The sequence below is a fragment of the Rhinolophus sinicus genome, linkage group LG02 (genome assembly GCF_036562045.2).
Source record: "Rhinolophus sinicus isolate RSC01 linkage group LG02, ASM3656204v1, whole genome shotgun sequence".
Classification (NCBI taxonomy): Eukaryota; Metazoa; Chordata; class Mammalia; order Chiroptera; family Rhinolophidae; genus Rhinolophus; species Rhinolophus sinicus.
The window spans coordinates 168,499,921-168,506,915 of NC_133752.1; positions in this window are offsets into that span (position 1 = coordinate 168,499,921).

Here is a 6,995-nt window from a genome sequence, read left to right on the forward strand (position 1 = left end):
AAATGTGAGGCTCTTCCGTGTCCAAGTCGTCTTTGTGAAGAGGCATGTTGCCTTTGAACATGAACTTCAACATTATTCACTTAATGTAAGTTTCTCAAGTTTATTTTTCAAGCTAGATCAATCCCTTGAATGTAAAGATGATGCTACTGATACATTAAAACAATATACAGACACACTTTGCCCAGGAGTGTTGAAAAGGCTCTGTCTACACTGCCTCCTTTAAAGCCCTTGGGAACTTACAGCATTCATTTTTGAGATGGCAAAGCAGGATTAGGGGTGTTGATGATGGAAGAAAATTTGTCTCTGTTTGAATCTCCTGGCCCCCTGGGGCAAGCTCTTGGCCTCATTGGCACCAGAGTCCAAAAAACTGAGTGAATTGGCAAAGATTTTTCATTTAAATGCCATTATTTCACATATGTTAGATACTAGGGGTAAAAAAAAAAAAATCCTTCTGTTTTTCCCCTAATTTCCAAACATGTCTCCGCATTAATCAATCTGTTTCCTCATTATAACAGCAGATCACCATTGGAAACAAGCAAACATTCACAGAGATTAATTTAATTGAGATATATATTCACAGAGTTTTAAAGCCATGTTATAATCAGTATTATTCTCCAGCATAGTTCCAGAGCAATTTCTCATTGAAAGCCTTCCCATCCAGGGAGACTGGACTTCATTAATATGTAATCTGTTTGTCATCTTTGTAGGCAAAATTTAGCAGCCAGCAGAAATAGCTAGCAAAGGCAGGATATTTTAGGTAGGATGGAATCTCTAGAGGGAAAATAAGAATTTGGTAGAGAAAGCATCTTTCGTTGACCTTCTCTCTAGAGAAATCATTGTTTTCTGGCCTGACAGAGATTTGACTCTCTAATCATTATAGTTCCATTGAACTTATCTATCATTAACAAACAACTCGAAAGCTATGTTTCTGTAAAAAGAGGTATTCTTAAGTGTCTAGTTTCCCTGTTATTAAGTATAATTTTTGTCTATTAAATGGTTGAACTTGGAGCCAGAGTTCCTGAAAACATATCCCCTCTTTCACAGCCCTTAGAAGGATGGGGAGTCAGACAAGGGAACTCACAGTTTTTGAGAGCGTCCTCAGGGTGAGACATAAGACTGGGTAATTTTCCAACTTTCTTTATAATCAGATGAGGAAACTCTGGAAGAAGTTAGTCTGAGGATAGGCAGATGGTTAGGTACACTGTCAGCAGGAACCAGTCTGGTTCATGCCACTGTGAGCTTTGCTGAAGAACTGGTCCCTGGTAGGAAGGGTGAAAGGTAGGCGTGACTGTTGTACACCTACGGCGGGTAGTATAGAAAAGTGATGAAGTTGTGAGTGTCCCTTTGCTCGGGCAGTGCTACTAGAGTGTCTTTTTGTGCTGTAACTGTGCCTTATACAGCCTACGCAGCATGTAGCACAGTGCTGGAGACGTGGTCCTCAAAGGAGGTTTTTGGAGTTAATTCACATTTGCATCATCTAAGACATATGTTTCATGTCAGTGTCACCATTGCTGTAAACAGAGTCCATTCTTTTTGGACAGATAAAAACTGTTGCTGGAATATAATAACATGAGCAAGTGCTGGGATGCGAGCTCCCACTGCAATTCAGCAAATATCTATCATTAATATCACATTGATAGCTCAGAATTTGATTAATCTCTTAATTAAGAGACACTAGGCAATGAAGACAAACTGACCCAAATAGGGTTAGCTGTCAGGTGCTGAAATACTGATCTCCATGTACTGTAGAATTTACCCGGAGTGTCCTCTGATTAATTTCAGGGCCCTGAAAGCCTAGGGTGAAAGGATTCAATGCCTACGATACTACTCGGAAGGTAAGAGGGAGTGGAAGAACATATTGAGTGTGAGAAACGAACAGTGCTGCCGGAGAGTAATAGAGTAGCAAACAGGCATCCTGCCTCTAGGGCAAAAGGTCTTACTTGTTTTCTGAAGTTAATAGAATCATCTGAATTTGGAAACATGCCTTTTCTCTCTCTGCCCTTTTTTAGAAGAGATATGGGGGAAGAAAGTGTTCCCTTTTGCACAATTTTACAGTGAATTCAATGGGTAACTGATTGACTAAGTTCCCCACAAAAAACTTATTCATGTTTGAGGTATGTATTAGCATTCTATTACTAGTATTAGTAATCTAGTGGCTTAAAACAACACCCATGTAATAGCTCACAGTTTTGTAGGTGAGACGTCCTGGTGGGCTCGCCTGGGTTCTCTGCTTCAGGTCTCAGGAGGCCGAAATCAAGGTATCAGCTCTGCTGGGCTCTTCGTTGCAGGCTCTGAGGAAGATTCTCTTTCAAGCTCATTCAGGTTGTTGGCAGAATTCAGATCCTTGTAGTTGTGGGATTAAGGGTCCCCTTTCCTTGCTTGGGTGTCAACCAGAGGCTGCTCTATGCTCCTAAAGGCCACGTGCATTCCTTCTTAAGTGGCCCTGTCCATCTTGAAACCAGCAACAGTGTGGCATTGAATCCTTTAAATCTTAGCTCTCTGACCTCTCCTTCTACTTAGCTGAGAAATTTCCATGATTACAAAGGGTTCATTAGGAAGATTAGGCCCATCTGGATAATCTCTGTTTTCCATGTAATGTAACCTCATCGCAGGAGTGTGGGTTTATCATAGTCACAGCTTCCACCCACACTCAGGAGGGGATAACACAAGAGCAAGGTTCACTGGGGGTCACACTTACAATTCTATCAACCCTAAGTCTCAAGGTCTGTTTTCGATCCAGAAAGGTAAAGAGACCAGCAGGCACACCTTGATGGGCATCAGTTCAGTACTTCTCTTTCAACCTTCTTGTGAGGATTAGAAAAGGCAACATTGCTTATCTTGATGGCTCTGGGCAAAATACCTGGGGGTGAAGAGCTTGGTGTGTCTCAACTTCCCACTGGAATGTGTTGTTCCCTTCCAGCCAGCATCGGGCTTTTCAAGTTAATGCATTTCCCGTTCATCTCTTACCCTATCTGTGTGATCCCACATTCCTGTAGTCTTGAGGGATAGAGAGATAATCAAATTTCATTATTAAAAACAGAGAAACATTATTACCTACTTATTCAGCAAAGCTTTACTATGTGCAAAGCACTCTACTAAGCACGGGGATACAACAATGGTACATATATTTGTTGAGTTGCTACGTGATTTGATGGGGGAGAAGCTACAGCTGTGAGGCACACAGAAGAGATGTTTTATACCAAGAAGGATGATTCAGTCAAGGAAGTCTTCTAGAAGTAATGAGGTCTAAGCTGACTCAGAAGTAGGAGATTCTCAGACAAAGGGATAGAGCGTGTGTGAGTGAGTGCTTGCATGCCTGCATGCCTGCAGGGAGAGTGTCCCAGGTGGAGGGAACAGCATATCGTTGTGATCAGTTTGGATCTCCACACTCCATGCAGCATAACTCAGCACTAAGATTTGAGATGATGGGTAGTCAGAGGATTGCTGTAATTAAGTACGTACATAGACTCTGAAGCCTGTCTTTTTTTTTTAATTATGGTAAAATACAGGTAACATGAAATTTACCACTTTAAAAGCATGTGATTCAGTAAGTACATTCACAACTATCTAGTGTGCAAATATCACCACTATCAAGTTACAAAACTTTTCCATCACCCCAAATGGAAATCCCATACTTATTAAGTAGTCATTTCTCATTTCCCCCATTTCCCAGCCCTGGCAATTGCTAATCTACTTTCTATCTCTGTGAATTTGACTATTGTAAATATTTCTTACCAGTGGAATCATAAAATATTAGGCCTTTTATGTCTGGCTTCTTTCACTTAGTGTAATGTTTTAAGTTTCACCCACGTTGTAGCACGTATCAGTACTTCATTCCTTTTTATGGCTGAGTAATATTCTATTGTATGGCTCGACCATAGTTTGTTCATCCACTGATGGCCATTGGGTTGTTTCCATCTTTTAGCTTTGTGAATAGTGCTGCTATGAATATTTGTGAACAAGCTTTTTTGTTTGGACACCTGTTCTCAATTATTTTGGCTGTGTACCTACTAGTAGAATTATTGTGTCATGTCTAACTTGTGGAGGAACCACCAAATTTGTTTTCTATAGTGGCTGCACCGTTTTACATTCCCACCAACAATGTGTGAGGATTCCAATTTCTCCATATCTTGCCAACCCTGTCTGCTTTTTAATCCTGGCTCTACCACTCACCAGTTGTAAAATCTTGGCAAGTCCTTAGTGTCTCTGTATCTCAGTTTTTTCATCTATAAAATGATGAAATAATAGTGCTTCTTTTCCCAACTTGTTGTGAGGATTAAATTTAGTTAATATGGGACTGCTGGATGGCTCAGTTGGTGAGCTCTCAACAACAAGGTTGCCGGTTCAAACGTCGACTGGACTTGGAGCTGAGCTGCGCCCTTAACTAGATTAAAGGACAACGACTTGGAGCTGAGGGGACCTGGAAGAAAAGAAACACACTGTTCCCCAATATTCCCCAATTAAACAAATAAATAATTAATTAAAAAATACTTTCTTCAACAAAAAAAATTAGTTAATATGTATATATTTAGTTAGTATGTATAGGGCAGTGTTTGGCATGAGTTAGTGGACCATACGAAGTAGCGATTGACTATTGTTGATACATAGAAGAGTAATTTTATATGACTCAACCTAATAGCAAGCAGTTTATTACAATTTGTTTTATTTAGGAAAGGGCCAGCTAAACAGTTTATCGTTGGTCTGAGAGAAATAGGACCATCATTAAGGGGTTACAAATAGGGCAGTGATATGATGACATATAGAAAATAGATTGAAAATAAGAGGTAAGTCTGCATTAATTTGGAGGCTGGTGTAGTAATCGAGGTGGGAAAAAATAGTAGCAGTGAGGATGAAACTAAGTAGATACAATCAAGAGAATTTTAGAAGATAAAATGGACAGGAAAGGCATATTGATTAGATGTGAACATATGCTGATTCTATTGATTTTTCTCTCTTAAATATAAATATTACACAAATATAGCCAGTTTCCCATCCTGTTAGCACTTCACCAGTCCAAGTTATCATCTCTCAAGTAGACTACTATTATGATTGCCTAATAGCATTTCCATATAAATTATTTTTATTCCATATCTATTCTAGATTTTCTAATCCATTCTCCATATTGTAAAGTGGTATTTATAAAATATTTCAGATATACGAAAGAATAGGGAATCATGTATATTCATGTCTCCAACTCATATATTAAAAAATAAAAATACATACGATTGTGTCCCTCTTGTAACTTTCCAATCATGTTATCCTCTTCTCATTCTATCCGTAATTAAGCATTACAAATGGAGGCCTCTGCTATCCTGATTTTGGTATCTATCATTTTCTCATATATCTTTATACTTTTACAACATTAATATATGTTTGTGTATTTGTGTATTTTCTTGAATATTTTAATGCTTCATATAGATGAGATCACATTGTATACTGCAGGTGCCAAAAAAATGTATAGACGTGATTTGTATTCATCTTTTGTTATTGGTCTATATTGACTATTACAATTTTAATACCGCTTTTTCCTTTCTAAAAATGTGTATACATTTTTTTGGCACCCTCTCTATATCCTTCTGTCATTTGTTCCCCACCCTCACCCCACTTAATCTCATATTAGTGTTAAGTTTTCATGCTGAAACATGTCCTCGTCCATTTATTTTCAGTGCAGTGGAATCTTTTCATTGTAAGAGTATACAAAAATGACAGTTATCTATTCAAAAGGCCAATCTGATCAAGTCAATCTCCTGCATAAAATACCTCAGTAGTTTTCCACTGCTCTGAGGCTAAAAGCTACAAACAGGCCTGGCTTGATTTCAGGCTCCTCCTTCTACTGCCAAAGCCTCATCTTAAGCCCCTTGCTTCCATCCTTTCTATGAATTAACTCCCACTCATTCTTCAGATCTCAGCTCAAATTTACTTCCTTGAGGAAGTCTTCCCCCACCATCACTATGTCTGGCAGATCACATCTCTTATATGCTTTCATAACACACAATCTTTCCTTTATAGCACTTACCAGAACAAATAATCACATTTGAACTGATGTTAGTTCCTCCTTCCCAAAACTGGAAGTCAGCGGAGGCCATATCTATTTTTGCTCATAACTGCACCTCCAAGAGCCATGCAGAGTGCCTGGAACTTAACAGATGTTCAATATAATTTGCCTGAATGAATGAGAAGAGAAATAGATACTAGAAGTCTCTTCCTGCCTAGTGGGTATATTTTTCTAATTAATACTACTAAATTTAAACTTAAATTTAAATACTGTTAAAAGAAAATTTCCCAGTTTACTGATCTAGCAGGCTTTTATTCAGTGATTCATGAATCAGGCAGCATCTAATCTAGCAGATGAGAAGAACTACAAAGAGCGGTACAAGGCGAGAGATTTTTATGGACTAAAGCTAAAAGGAACGAGGAAGTTATACTAGTCACTTGTTGACTGGTTAAAGCAGGGTGGCCTTCTTTGTATGGGGTAAAGGAGAACTCTAGCACTGGGTTAGGTAACTTGTGCTGAGCAGGCAAATGCTGATGGGTTGACCTAGGCCTTCCTTTTCTGGGAGAGCTCAGCATAGAAACTTAGTTAAGTTTTGGTTTGCTGACTTGGGGCTTCTTAGCATGAGTGACTCCATCCCAGGGCCTACTTTAGCTATTTTTACAATATATATTCCAGAATTTAATTTTGGACCACGGTGGGGTGGCTGGGACTGAGTACATCCTCCCTCTGTAGACAACTGGAAAACTGGACAAAATACTGAAACCTGTTTTCAGACATTGGACAACAAAGAGTGCAGGACTGTGTGTGATCCTTGAGAGAAGACAAACAAATGAGGCAAGCCCTACCATTTTTTTTTCCTGGACAGTGAGTGGTGCAGAGAGGGTATCCCAAGCAGAGATAGCACTCAATTCAAAAGAAGCAGAAAAAGGAAAAAGGGACTAAAGAACAGATGGGACAATAGAAAACAAATAGCAAGATGGCAGATTTAAACTGAACCGTA